This window comes from Gastrolobium bilobum, unplaced genomic scaffold, assembly GCF_033153095.1.
Source record: "Gastrolobium bilobum isolate Gb01-03AN ecotype WA unplaced genomic scaffold, APGP_CSIRO_Gbil_v1 utg2184, whole genome shotgun sequence".
NCBI lineage: Eukaryota > Viridiplantae > Streptophyta > Magnoliopsida > Fabales > Fabaceae > Gastrolobium > Gastrolobium bilobum.
In genome coordinates this window covers 641,605-657,100 of record NW_026899222.1, presented here as the reverse complement: position 1 = coordinate 657,100, position 15,496 = coordinate 641,605, and positions in this window count along the sequence as shown.

The window sequence follows — 15,496 nt, the reverse complement described above, 5'->3', positions numbered from 1 at the left end:
TTTCCATTTATTTATTTTACTTAAACTTCTTATAATAAAAAAAAGAGTTTTATAAGAGTTATGTTGTAGGAAAAGTGATTGTGTAATGTTATAGAGATTCGTTTTGCGTGCCTTAATTTTTTATTTATTTTTTTGTTTTAAAAAGTGTGGACCCACAAAATGTTGTGAGGGTAGGAAAGTTTGTTGTGTTATGTTAAAGAATAAAACGAAAACCTTAAAAAAAAGGCTTCACTCATTCTCTCTCTCCCCCCTCTGTATTTTGATTTTTGCCCATCAACCACATGGACAACACGATAGGAACCAAGGGGAGTTGAATATGGTTAGTTGGTTACAGCTAATCCGGGAGTTTTGGGTACGTAATACAATATTCTCAAAATCAATTTTTTTTAATTTCTGTTTTCGAAAATAGAAATGGATAGAAAATTCGGTTGGTAAAATCGATTTTTTTTGTTCTCAGAATGAACCGGTTTAATTTTTGTGGGATAGAAAAAAGAATTAACAAATTTCTGTTTTTTTCCATCACTCTCCACCTCTACCATCTTTACCACCACAACCATCATTCCGACACGACCACCACCACCAACGTCGACGTCGTTGTCGTACCACTAATGTCGTTGTCACCACTCCCACCACCACGATGCTACTGGCACCATCACCACCACCTCCATCTATCACTACCATCGTCACCACCATCACAACTACTGCCGCCGCCACCACTATCATTGTCACCTTAACCATCACCACTACCGCCATCAACCATCACCACCATCTTCGCAATCACTGTCGTCACTGCTTCTATCGCCATCACCATGTCACTGCCACCCACACCATCGCCACCACTACCACGACCACGACGTCACCGCTACCATCACCACCACTGCCACCAACCACCACTACCATTGTCGCAGTCACTACCGTCACCACCACTGTCGTCGCCGCCACCAACCACCACCACCATCGCCACAGTCACTACCGTCACCATTATAGCACCCCTGCCACTACCATCACCACGTCATCACCACCACCACCACCGTCACTGGCCCAGCCACTGCCACCACCACCACCATGATGTCATCACAACCACCGCCACTATTGTTGTCGCCACCAACGCCACTAACCACCAATGTCGCAACCACTGTCGTCACCTCTATACCACCACCATCCCCACTACTACTGCCGTCGTCGCCACCATTATCACAGCCATCACCGCAGCCACTACCGTCACAACCACCATCACTATCTTCACCATATCATTGTCACCACCACGTACCATACCACCCCTTGTCGCTACCACCACAACCACACCATATGAAAAGGAAAGTGATGATCCAAAAAAATTTATATTTAATATGAATTTTTTTATTGTATTATTTGTTGTGTTATCAAACATAATTCTCATTCTCGAAATAAAAATAGAACATGTTATCAAACATATTTTAAAAAAAAAACTGTTCCAAGACACAAAAATAAAAAAGAATTATTTTATTTTAAAAACAGTATTAGAGAATAGAATAATTATCGTGCACAGTTTTTGATCTCATATTCTCGTGTACCTGGGCAGCAAAAGTATGCAAAAATACACGAATAAAGCAAAAACAAGACAAGCAACAGATACGTATGATAGATTTCAATGATATGAGAGGACCCACAGAGCACACAGTGCTGCTGACTTCATAAATGACATAATAAACATTAAATTAAGTTTTGGGTAACAATTACTTTGCCGAGAAAAAGTAATTAACACCCGATCGACCTGAAGGTGCTGTCTCATTAGTTTAAACATAAAAAGGATAAATGTAACAAGCTAGTTTTTCTCCACAAACATAAAAATCCAAACAAGTTTAACAAGATTTAACATCCAACAAAATCCATATGAAACCCCAAATACTTCATATGCCAGACATTTACCAAACAAATGATAAATTTTAGCATTAAATCTGGCACCGCAATCCAATGCTCTGAAGCTATCATTTGTTTGATTGACCAGTACTTCCTCCATCATCAAGCTCAGTTCCCAGCTCTTCTGCTTTAGGTTCTCCGCTTTGTTCATCCTGCAAAACCTCATCACATTATGCATATCATCAACATAATGCCATAATTTAGGTACACAACAGATATATTATTCAAGACTACATATATACTACATTTTTGTTACTTAATAATTACAAGTCAAAGCTTTGTTTTATTACCTGCACAAAGTTAGTCATTTTGGAAGATGTGGAAGCAGATGCATAATGTTCCAGAGACCGGAAACCATGCATAGGCATGGGTTGGTCCAACTCCTCCTCCAACTCCTCCTCCTCTAAGTCAATAATTTCGATTTTCTTCCTATTGCTGGAATTACTCACTATTGGAATATCATTCAAGACTCTTTTTCCTCTTCCTTGAGAAGCTTGGGTCATGACTTCAGATTTCGGAACCTGAGTAAGACATTCAGGAAGAAAAGGAGCAATGTGTTTGGGGAGCATGGGAACACCTAAAGTAACCTTATTTTCATCGACAACAGGAAAATAATGTTTGGTATCGCAGATTAGCCCCCTCAAAGTTCTTCCAGAATTAACATCTTTAAAACTGACCCAGAATCCATCTCTATATATTCTGTCAACTACAACTGAAATTTCCTGGCCCTCCTCGACGACGTTCGTTAACTCAAATTTTAATGTTTCCCTACTTTGAGGTTGTTGAACAGCAGCTTCAAATCCAGGAGGCACCAATGCATTATCATCTCCTTCAATATTGTGGATTATCCTTGGATTCAACATAATATACTTACTCCCCTCTTCATCAGGTCTTGGGTATTTCCGCGCACGACTACGTTTAACAGCGACATTTCCTGAATCAACTGCATGGGTTGTCATGTTGATTTGATTTGCTCATTGCTCCTACAGTAAAATAATTAAAAACTGTTCATTTAATTATCAGCTACTTGAAGAAGCATTTAAAGCTAGATCAACATGATACAATAACGTAATTTTCTCACCAAGATTCCTCTGTAGCATCTAAGATATGTACCTATGGTCATCTCATATATATCCATGACATAATAAAAAAGCTTGTTCTCTTATAAATCTTTTTTGTATGCGTTAAAATTTATGTTACTTTGAAACCCTATACCTCAAACTCCTTGATTCAAAAACAGGTCCCGTTCAAGAAATATATGCACTTTACATTAATGCAAGATTAATTACATTAATCCCCCTATTACAATCACTTACATTAAATTTATTCTGAGTTTGTTTGCTGAAATTCTAGCTGCCTCAAAGTTTATTCAAGTTAACACAAGTGAAGATCTCATATTCCTAGTCCATAAAGTATATTCAACCTGACCTAATTAACTGCAAAGGTCAAGCAATACCTAAGAATGGATATAGATGCTGTCAAAATTTAATATGAGATTGTCATGCCTTAGATCGCAGCCATCTATTTACAAATCAATGGTGCAAAGTGCAATTCATAATATTTTGTAAAATGAAAAATCACTTTAATTATTACCGTTGATCTGTGAATGGATGGCTACGATCTAAGACATGACAAGTTCGTATGTCAAATTTTGACACGAGAGAATCATGATCCATATAGCAAAAGTCTCATACATAACCATGTTGGAAGTTGAAAAAGAAGGGAAAACTTTATAATACAAATATGATGGGAAGCTAGCATGCATAGCGTAGAGATGTCCGTCAACCGAACATGTTTGCTTGAAAACAGTCAATATTGTGAAATTTTATACGTGCGTGCAGACCAAACAAAATATGAGACTAATAAGGTGATAAAAGGGATGGCTTAAGTGAACAAAAGTTAATGGTAAATTCTCTTGTGCATTCCTCATTTCTCAACTAATCTGCTATTTTTTTTTTTCATTACTTATATATTCTTAACATTGGTTAGCATTAAAACATTATGTCTCCACTCTCCAGTCAAACCAAAAAGAGAAACATGTGCACAGCACAGCACCTAAACTCATATTCTCTAGGTGTTGCAACCCCTGGTACTTATCCCAAAACTAGAGCACCGAAACCAAACTCTCTCATTTCCTTCTCTTCCATACATCCAATGGCATCAGTTCCTATTAAATCGCACTCTATCATTTTTGTTATTCTATATAAATTTTACATGCAATTCAATCAACCCACATTAGTTTTATCTGTAAAAAAATCCTACGTGATTTCTTTTTTATTAAAAAAAAATGTAATCATCAAAATAAACTTTAGGAAAATTAAGCATCAATAAAACGAAAATTCTCATACTTTAGTATTTGTTTGGATCAATAACTAATAAAATACACAAAATCTGCAAAAATACACAAATGATCATTCATGGCATAATTAATACAATAAATTGTTAAGAAAATAAAAATCCTCGCCAACAGACCTTTTTGAGAGGCGTAACGTCGGCAGCAACACGATTACAGGAACTCCTGGGACAAATTTCAAAATATAAAAGTAATCAAAAAAAAGTTATTAAATTCAACATCACATGAAGTACAAACCAATTAACTCTAATAAATAACCACTATAATCCGTTGCAATATTTGAAAACCCTTCACACACACACGCACACATATATATATATATATATATCAACCCCGGCCCTCCCCAAAAAATAATAACAAGAGAGCTTGAGAATAACATTGACAAAACCATAAAATATTTTTAATTAATGAGAGCTGGAGATATTACAAGACAGCATACAGTTTAGATCAGTGGTGGGGTAAGGAAGAGAATATTTGTGATTGAGAAAGAAAAAAGATTTATTTTTCAGAAAACTATGAGATTGATTATACACAGAAGAAGAAGAAAAGATGAGTGCTTTATACTATTGAACAGTTGTCTCAGCCAGCTCAGAATGAGGGACATACAGACACTGCATAACGTATGTTAGAGCAACGCTTCTGACAAAACAAGCTATTATTTTGAATAGGATAAGTTCAAACTGAAAAAGTATATTCTTCTTTTTTTTTAAGAGGAAAGGGGGGGCGGGGTTCATGATATTATTTAATTTACTTTTAAATTTTTCCTCATTTATTACTATTAATTAATACCGATAAATAATACATATGAATTAGAAATTAATGAATATATTTAATATCAATTAATTGATAGTATAAATGGTAAATTAAAAAATATTTTTATTAATAATACAAAAATTATTAATATAAATTAAATATTAAAAATATTCATATTTGTATTCTATTTTTAATATTAAATTCTAAAATGAAATAAAATAATATTCATTAAATATTTAAATTATTATAATATTATACACACACGCACGAATATATATATATATAGGGGTAAATATTTCTAAAATTATTTTAGATAAATTTATTTACAGTTACCATTTATAACTATGTTCTTATGAGAAAACATAGTTATAACATTAAAACTGTTTTTTTTTTCTCTTCTCAATTACTTTTCGGAACTTATTTGCTGACATGGAGAGAGAAAAAAAGCAACTTTAATGTTATAATTATGTTTTTCCTGAAGAACATAGTAGTTATAAATTGTAGTAGTAGTTATGAATTATAGATGTAGATAACCTTATCTAAAGTGACCGTAGAAATATTTTTTTCATATATATATATATATATATATATATATATATAAATATTATTCTTTTAATATACACAACAATTAAAATATTAAAGTCAAAGAATGGGTTTTAGTAACGTTACAACGGGAAAAATTGAATTTGACTTGACTGCAGGATGGAGGAACAAATTTAATGGACACGTTCATCAAGGCTTCACCTTTTTAAGAAATTTTAGTGCACATTAATATATTATTTTTTTGTGCAACAAATTAATTAATAAATAATTTATTGTTATTTAAAAATATGAAAAGTTTGACAAGATCCTCTCTTGTTAAAATTTTATATGATAGTTTATGAAAAATAGAATAAAATTCACATGTCTTGTTTATGTGATATTTTTATATCTATCTCTTTTTTATTAATGATAATTAGACCTCACATATTTAATGCATATGAAGAAAGAGATAAATTAAAAAAATTCACATAATTAAATTATATGAAATTTTAACATGAGAGATCCACTTTCAATGTCTGACTGGCCTAAATTTATGAAATTATTTAATCTGTTAGTTGTTTTAAGGGGAAAATGTGGGCAAAAGAATTTAAATATTATTTTTGTAATAAATATTTACAAAAATATTGTCATTTTATAATTAAATATGGATCTATTATACTTAAACATGCTCAGAATTGGGCATGATTCCAAGTTCCAACTCCAGACATGATTAGGAGAGAGACACACTTTATAAGAACTAAAAAGCGTGACTAGATAGGAGCGAGACACGCCGAGCTCTGGGCGTGACCCAAAACTTTTTTTTTTTTCTGGCCTTTTTCTTTTCCAAAAGACTGTTGTTTTACTTTCACCTTCTTCTCTCTCACGCCTTTGACTAAATTGATTAAGAAATGCATCCTCTCCAGCTCACGTGAGATTTTATCCGTCCAGATACATGTCTCCCTTAATAGGAGAATGTATTAGCATAGTTAATTTATTAAGAGTGCTAAAATCGTCGAAAAAGATCATAGTTAATTTATATCTGGACCGCGTTGAATGTTAACCAGAAACACTTCTATTATTACAGGGCAAAAAATTTGTTCCATCTTGCAAAAGCTTCGTAGTGTTTAATAATATTGTAATTATCATTCAGCTGGGTATGAAACTGCAAACAACTAGCATAACATCGAATGATGAAACATGCGCTTTATTGATTTCATCATTTATTCAACTTTACTGCAAAACAAACATTACAATTTGTAAAAGTAAAAGTACTCCGTGGATATTTGAAAATAGGAAAAAATGTTTATCCTTTTAAATGATACAATTTATATTTTTTCAACTCTCACAAAAAGGTGGAATTCACACTTTTTTTTTTTTTTTGTCAATTCTCTCTCCTCATTTATCTATCTCTTTCTCTCTCTTAAAATGACACAATTTTACATCCTTTAAATTGATACACATTTTAACCTTGAAAATATTGAGTAGGAAGTTGTTAACTTCAGCATAAAAACTGCGAAGTAGCCAAGGAATAGAGTAGTACAAGTAGAGAGCGCTACACGAAACTATAGATTAGAAAGGTCTTCACAATCAGCGATCAAGGATACATGAAACTATACGAAAAGGTCAGTAGTCATTATCCCCTTCTCTCAACACAAACTTAACAGCTCTGTAAAAGGTGCAAACTTTTTCTCCCGGCCAACGGCAGACCCAAAAAAAAAGTTTTTTTTTTAAAAGAAAATTTTAAATGTATTAAAAAATATATAAACAAGAAAAAAAAATTATAGGGGTTGGTTGGGTTGGGTCTATGTTAGTTAAAATTCCAATTTAAATATGTGATTTTATGATTTTACAAAAAAATTTAATCAAAACGATTTCACCAAAATTCCAAACATTTTTACGATTTTATGAATTTTTACGATTTTTTTTATATTAGGATTTTATGTTTTATGATTTTTTATTCTCCTTTCGATTTTAGGTAAGATCCCCATTTTAACTACCATGATTGAGCCTATGTTTATTTTTTTTTTCAACCTTCCTAAATCTTTTTTCTTTTTTTTTTGCTTGACCTAAATCACCTATCTTTTGAAAAAAAAAATCTCAAACTTGTGTCTGCGAGTACAGACAGCGACAACTATGTGTGTCCGCCACTGCTCTCGACCATACACAATTTCATTTCTTTCACCTTCTTCAATGTCATATGTAAGAAGCCTACAAAAAAAGCAAAACAATAAAAACTGAAAAAAAAAAAAGTTTTCAATCACGCCACTACCTACGTGTCTCTCTCATGGATCACGTCTCAGGGCATGTCTCTTAATTGGGTCACGTTTGGAACTGGTGTGAGTGGTCACGTCCAATTTCAGTGCAGTAAATTTGTATTTAATGGTAAAACAACTATGTTTTAGTAAATATTTTTTAAAAAATAATATTTAAATTTTTTGCTGAAAAATATATATCTTTTTAAAGGATGGTTTGAAAAAACAAGTAACAAAATAGTTTTTCGCAAGAAAGATAGGTGTGGTATCTAACAAAATCTGTTTGATAAGTATAAAGAAATTAATAGGTCTAAATCATGCCTTTTATTTTTATTTTTAAATAGGTTCGATCAATCTTATAATTTAACTTATACTATATTTTTACCAAAAAAAAAACTTATATTATATTAACAGTTCAGATCAAATTTAAAAGATATCATATAGAACTAACTAATTTGAATCAAAATTTAGTTTAGCATAATCTATTTACACTCTTATTATTAAATCGAGTTATTGAATCCCTTTAAGTGAGTCCAAATGACTCAAATATATTAAGTTGAGGACCAAAGTATGGTATTGAATATGGGTGCATATATTTTTAAAGGACACAATTTGTATTTTTTTAGTGTGTTTACACTATGTATTACTGGTAAGACATAATGTTGATACGAAAAAATGATTTTTTTCACTTTACACATCAGCTTATGTGACTAGAAAAAGAAAAAAAAAACAACTTTTTGTATTAACACTATATCTTATCAGTAAAATATAGTGTAAACACACTAAAAGAACACAAGTTATTTTCTTTAAAAGGACACATTTTTTCCATTCAATATTAATGGTTTTTTTATATATAAAAAAAAAAGACAAATACCAATAAAGCAGTAATATGAACTACAGCTCAAAGATGATTTTCGTTAAGGTCTCAGACAAACTAAGAACCAAGGGAAGGTGTTGAGGACTCACTTATGAGTTATGACAAGCTATGATGCACGGACACTGACACGGGACACAACACGACACATCGATACGTTAATTATAAAAAATGTCATATTTCGACACGTTGGGACACGTTTTGATATTAAATAAAAAATATAATTTATATTTAATACATATAAGAGTCTATAATAAGTCATATAACCAATCAAATATTTAAATTTCATAACATAAATATAAATATAAATAATTTTACTTACTTTGTTAATTTTTCATGTCAAATTTCATAATAAAAAAATTATTTTATAAATTATTTTTTATATTTAGTTAATAAAATAAAATTAAGATTTAAAAAAAAAATGTGTCCGAGCGTTGATCGCGTGTCCAAAAAAGTTGACTGCGTGTCAAAAAAACGTGTCGGAACGTGTCGAAGAGTTGACCGTGTGTCCTCAAATGTTGACCGCGTGTCGAACGCGTGTCGGAGCATGTCCGACATGCAAAATTTTGAAATTTTGTCGTGTTGTACTTTTCAGATGACAAGTGAGTGGTGATTTCAGCAGAGTTTCAACGAGAGCAATGAAGAAGAAATTGATTACTTTAACGAGGAGTAGGGATATATATAATACGAAAAATACTCCTCTAACCTAAAAAATGTACTGTCATAAATAATCACTCTCTAGCATTCATTGTGGGCCTCGCTAAGGTGTGAGACTGCGTGACTCTTCATATATTTGAATTCTCTCATGTGAAAAAAAAAATATGATATGATCATGTTAGGAATCATAACCATACAAAAGTAGATCAATGGTAATAAAGAAAGAGAGAAAAAAATATTGTAATAGGTAGTTACAAAATCATAATCATTAATTCACCTTTGTATGATTGTGATCTTTCCATATAATCATGTCATATATTTTTTCATATGAGAGAAATTATTTCCTATGTGTGTGGGAGTAAGGGAGCATCAAATGTAAAAGGAAAAATTTATCCTCAAATAAATTAGTGGGCATAACCTGTTGGGAAGCCCAATAAGAAAACTACACGAACCCATTTGATCAATTCAAAACAAGTTGTAAAATATATATCGGTTCGCTTTTTCTGCAGTTACTGCAGATAAGTTATCTGTAGTAAGTTCAATACGATATTATTTTGGGACGGAAATCATGTTATTTTGTAATTTTAATTTATTTTAGGGTTATAATAGTCTTTATATTTATAATTTTTTAAGATTTCAATATCAAAACGACGTCGTTTTGAGAATAAATGTAGATAACTTATCTGCATTAACTGCAGAAACATTTTTTTCCAATATATATATATAGGGTTTTATAAGAGTTATATTGTAGGAAAAGTGATTATGTAATGTTATAGAGATTTGTTTTGCGTGCCTTAGTTTTTCCTTTTTCTTTTTTTGCTTTAGAAAGTGTGGGCCCCACAAAATGTTGTGTGTAGGAAAGTTTTTCGTATCATGTTAAAGGACAAACTAAAACCCCGTATATATATATAGAGAGAGAGAGAAAAAAAAAAATATTTATCCTTTTAAATGACACAACTTATGTCATTTCACTTTCATAAAGAGGTGGAACCCACACCTTTTTTGTCCACTCTCTCTCCTTCTTTATCTATATCTTTCTCTCTTTTAAAATGACACACATTTTTTCCTATATATATATATATATATATATATATATATATATATATATATATAAAGAAGAGGGTTATAATGATCAACTTTTTTTTTACAAACTAAACTATGTTTTATCGATAAGACTTCACTCAAAAGTGTCTTACTGATAAAATATAAGGTAGTTTGTATGAGTTTATAAACAAAAATTTTGTAAATATAATATTTCTCATGTTTAAAAAGTATGTATAGTTATACTTTTTTTTAATAAATATGTACGCTAATTAATAACATGATAAATATATATTCATTAATTCTTTCTTCCCCGATAATTAATATATATATATATATATATATATATATATATATATATATATATATTATTATATTATTATATTATCAAAAGAATTAATAGTTTCAGAAAGAATAAAAAGACTATGGTTTTCCCCGATAAATAAGCTTGGAAAAGTTGAAAATTTTCCTCGTATGGTCCTTAAAATCACACATTCTCTTGTAATTTTTTTATCATTTATTTTCCCTATATTTTTTTCATCCAAAATCATGTTAATTTAACACTATTAAAATTTTAGTGAGTTTGACCATTTTATCCCTCAAAAAATCACTTTAGAGTGTTTTGTGTATAAAATTTCCCTCGTTCTAAAATTTAAAGTTGCACATAAGGAAAACCTTTTATATATTGACACTTGTTTTGGTCTGTTAAGTATGGCGAGCAATTGATGTAATAGAGAAAACCTCTTCAATGTCGTTGTAGGTTGTAGTAGCAATTCTATATTCCATTGTTCAGTTTTCCAGCCCCCCAAAATTGTTTAGTTCTCCAAACTAAACACTGTTTATTAATCCATGCAAATCAAAATTAATCACATAAAATTATGTTCTCTACGCAGTATATTTTCTTCAACATTCATATGTGTTATTTCTAAACAAAATTATATTATATAGAAGTAATGCAATCCTTCCGATGAAGAAGAACATAATAAAAGGTTGTCATATAGTATTAAGATGAAGCTTATCTATTCCGTATCTCACAATGGGCTATCACCGTGTATTTTATCGAATCTTTTTCGTCTCACTCTGTACTAACAACCCTCTACTAGTGGTGGAATACTCACGAAGAGGTTAAGAGGGGCAATTGCCACCCCCACCCCCTCCCTCCAAATTCATGCAAATATTTGTCTTAGACCTCATATAAACTTAAGGGGGCGTTTGATAGAGGAGGAATTTTTTTTATCCGGAAATCTCGATTTTCAAAAATATGATTTTTACCTTCAGTTTATGATAATATCCGAAAATTTAAAATTTAAAAAAATTCAGTTTCCCAAAAATCTCGAAGAATGACGCGTATCTAACGCTCCCTAAGAGAAAGGTAGTGCACTAGTGCAGGATAAGTTCACCTCCCTCAAACTTAGCTTTCCAGCTTTTGTCTTTATTATTCTTCATGTATAAAGAGATTATAGAGAGTTCTTCAAATTTGATTTGTATTGATCCACTATCGTGTTACCCTGCTTAAGTTAGTGTAAGTTTTATTTCTTTCGCTCATCACTCTCACAAATTTTTGTAACTCCACCATTGCTCCCTACTCTCTTCAAGAAACGCTTAATGGTATTGTCTGAGCAAATGGTAATTCCTAATTTACCACCAAAAAAATGGTAATTCCTACAAACTCTAATATGAATGGGAAAGAAGATAGTACAAAAAACATTCCATATTTTTTTCTAAGGGGGAAAATAGTTAAATTAGTTAAGTTTCTAACACTTTTAAATTTTGGTTTGGTTGGAAAAAATTAGAAAGAATATAGGTGTAAAAAAAATCACAAGGAATAAATGATTCTAAGACAAAATCACATGGAATTTATGAGCTATTTCAAATGAACTTCCTTAAATGATTTTCATCCAAAAAAAATTTCCTATCCTATATGTCTTTTTAAAAAATTGCCCAAGAATTATTTGTCAATATTCAATTACTTGTACGCGCTGGCGGACCTAGTCATGCGCTATTGTCCGCACTTGCGGACATAAACCTTTTTTTTAAAAAAAAAATTGAATAGTATGTGGTGGGGTACCATTTAGTTGGTGACCTATAGTTTGGATAGACTGGCGGAGAGACATTGGCTGTACTGCCTCTTTTGTGAGAATAATATACCTGAATGTCACACCTTTGAAAAAATATATCACACTGTCACGGCACCTTAGTCGCTGAGGTACTCAGCTACTATGGACCGGACACGTGACACGTGGCTGAAAAAGCGAAAGTAGCTACCTTATGTAGCGACTTTGGGTTGGGTAAGACAATTTAAAGTCGCTGGATAAGGAAGCTAATTTGACCTACAATCTTGCACGACCAAAGTAGCTAACATAGGTAGCTACTTTGGTCTTATATTTTGGTTCAGTCATGTCTGTGTTATTTTTTTACTTTTCCATTTTTTACATTAATTTAAAATAAAAAATATAATATTAAGTATCCTATAGTTTACCGTAACTAATACGTTGGGTAAGAAAAATAATTCATATCAAATAACTTATGGTTTAATCCTATACTAAAAGAAAATATAAAATATAAAAAATTTAAATATCATTTATCCTAATATTTAAAGTACCCAAAAATAATTACAATTAAATTAAATATATACATCACAAATATTGAATAAAATATTAAAATCCTTTTATAAAACTAATTCATTTAAGAAAAATAATTCGTATTGAATAATTCTAAAATATTGAAGAATTAAATATATATACCCAAATATAGTTACGGTAAACTATAGAATACTTAATAATTCTAAAATAATTTCAGCCACCGGAAGAATGACATGACTGAACAATTTTGGTATAGTCGTGAGTTGATATATAAGACTAAAGTAGCTACCTATGTTAGCTAATTTGGTCCTACAAGATTTGGCCAAATTAGCTTCCTTACCCAGCGACTTTGAATCATCAAAAAAAGTATACCATAATCGCTGCATATCATGGCTACTTTGATCAAATGAATAACATGTGTCTTATCCAACCCAAAGTTGCTACATAAGTTAGCTATTTTGGGCAACCAAGCCTCCTAGGAAGTGTCACGTGTCCGGTCCATAGTAGCTGAGTACCTCAGCAAGTATGATGTTGTGACAATGTGGTATATTTTTTCAAAAGTGTGATATTTAAAAATATTATTCTCACAAAAATGACAGTACGGTCAATGTCCCACTAGCGGACCGGTACTGCTGTAAATGGATAGACTGGCAGACCTAGTCGCTATCTTCCTTGTAAATGGTGACTTTTTAAGAAGCACCCCTTGCGTCAACCGGAAGTCTCCCATTTATTTTCAAAATGAATTCCAATTATATTCTAAGGTTATCTATGTGGTGGTAGCCTTTCTCTATATTGTAATAGATTAGTTGATTTTTCATTATTATTTTTTTTATTTTTTAATATATTTAAAATTTATAAAAAAAAATTCAAAGGCTTTGCCCCCGAACCTTGTTATTAAATGTGCGAACATGAATATATATTTCTCGGTCTACGACTACTTGTATGGATGGTAAATGTCCTCAGGCGTGTTGGTATCGAGTCAAGATCTGATATGAATTATGATTTGTGTCAAAAAAAAAAATTACGCAAATTATATATATTAATACAACATAATATGAATAATTTGTTAACTTTAAAATATATTGTGTATGTAAATTAATACGATATAATATGAATAACAGGTCAACATGGGAGCTTGTTATACTGGTTAGCAGTTATTAATCGGTAAATATTATAATTAAAATTAATTAATGAAACTAATAATTAGTCCATAATTAAGAAAGAAAGAAAAAAGAGGAAACTCTCGTGTTCCAAAACTTTAATTCTTTATAAAAATAAATGATAAAAATGAACAATACTTGTCAATCAATCTTCAATCCAGTAGAAAGTGACATAAACAAATGATAGGTGACGCTGATTCAATTGTGTGTAGAATGATATATACGTGGCTCTCAATTCTCTCGTATCGAAAAGGACATAATATAATTATGTGGACAATTATAATAATATTAAGGTGGATAAATAATAATAAAAAAATATAGAAAAATATTAAACTAAATAATTATTAAATCATAATCATTAATTTATTTTTATATAGTTACAATTATCGATTTTTTTATCTTTTTGCCCCTTATTAATTAATTAATAACTATTTTTCTTCTGATTCGAAACTATCTACCAATCTGTTCCTCTTTAATCGACTACCTTGCATTTTTAGTCGATTAAATGGTCAAAACAGGCAAAAATAGTTGTTGGGAGATTTAATCGACTAAATCTTCCTATTTAATCGATTAAATCTCCCAACAGGCAACAAAGGGAAACAAGTCTGTATGATTTTTTAATCGATTAAGTAGGGAGATTTAGTCGATTAAATCTCCCAACAACCATTTAATCGATTAAAAATGCAAGTTAATCGATTAAAGAGGAGTAGATTGGTGGATAGTTTTGAATTAGGAGTAAAATGATTATTAATTAATTAATGAGGGACAAAATGATCAAATAGCCTATAATTATCCCAATATTTTCATATCATATTTTTTTTTTAAGAAGTAGAGAATTCAGTTCCGGCTCAAACACACGTAACATAGTAACATGGGACATCCCAAAATCCGCATAAACCTAAAGCGTCACGAAAGTTAAAACAGCATATTCAACGACATCTAGTACAATCCGACCCTAATTAAACTCCCATCGAAATAAAATACCCCTCCACTACCTTAAATTAAAGTTCTTACTATTTAAATCATTTCTTCTTTTTAACATTTTTTAATCAGTCATGTGATTTTGTATATCAAGTTTTTTTTTATTATTATTTTAAAGGAGAAAGTATTGATTTAGTCACTATATATAAAACAAAATTCAGTAATTTCAAAACGACATTATTTTAGATTATAAGATTAAAAAATTATAATGACAAAGAATAAAATAACCATGCAATAAATTAGAATAACAAAAACACCAAATTTCTGTGACAAAACAATATCATTTTAGACTCGATAATTTATTTTCATTGATAGGAGAAATCTTTTACTTTATTTTAAATTATTCATATTATTTTTTAACTTAATTATCTACCCATTTTGTTTAAAATTTTATAACTTTCATTGATGTAATAAAAAAAAAT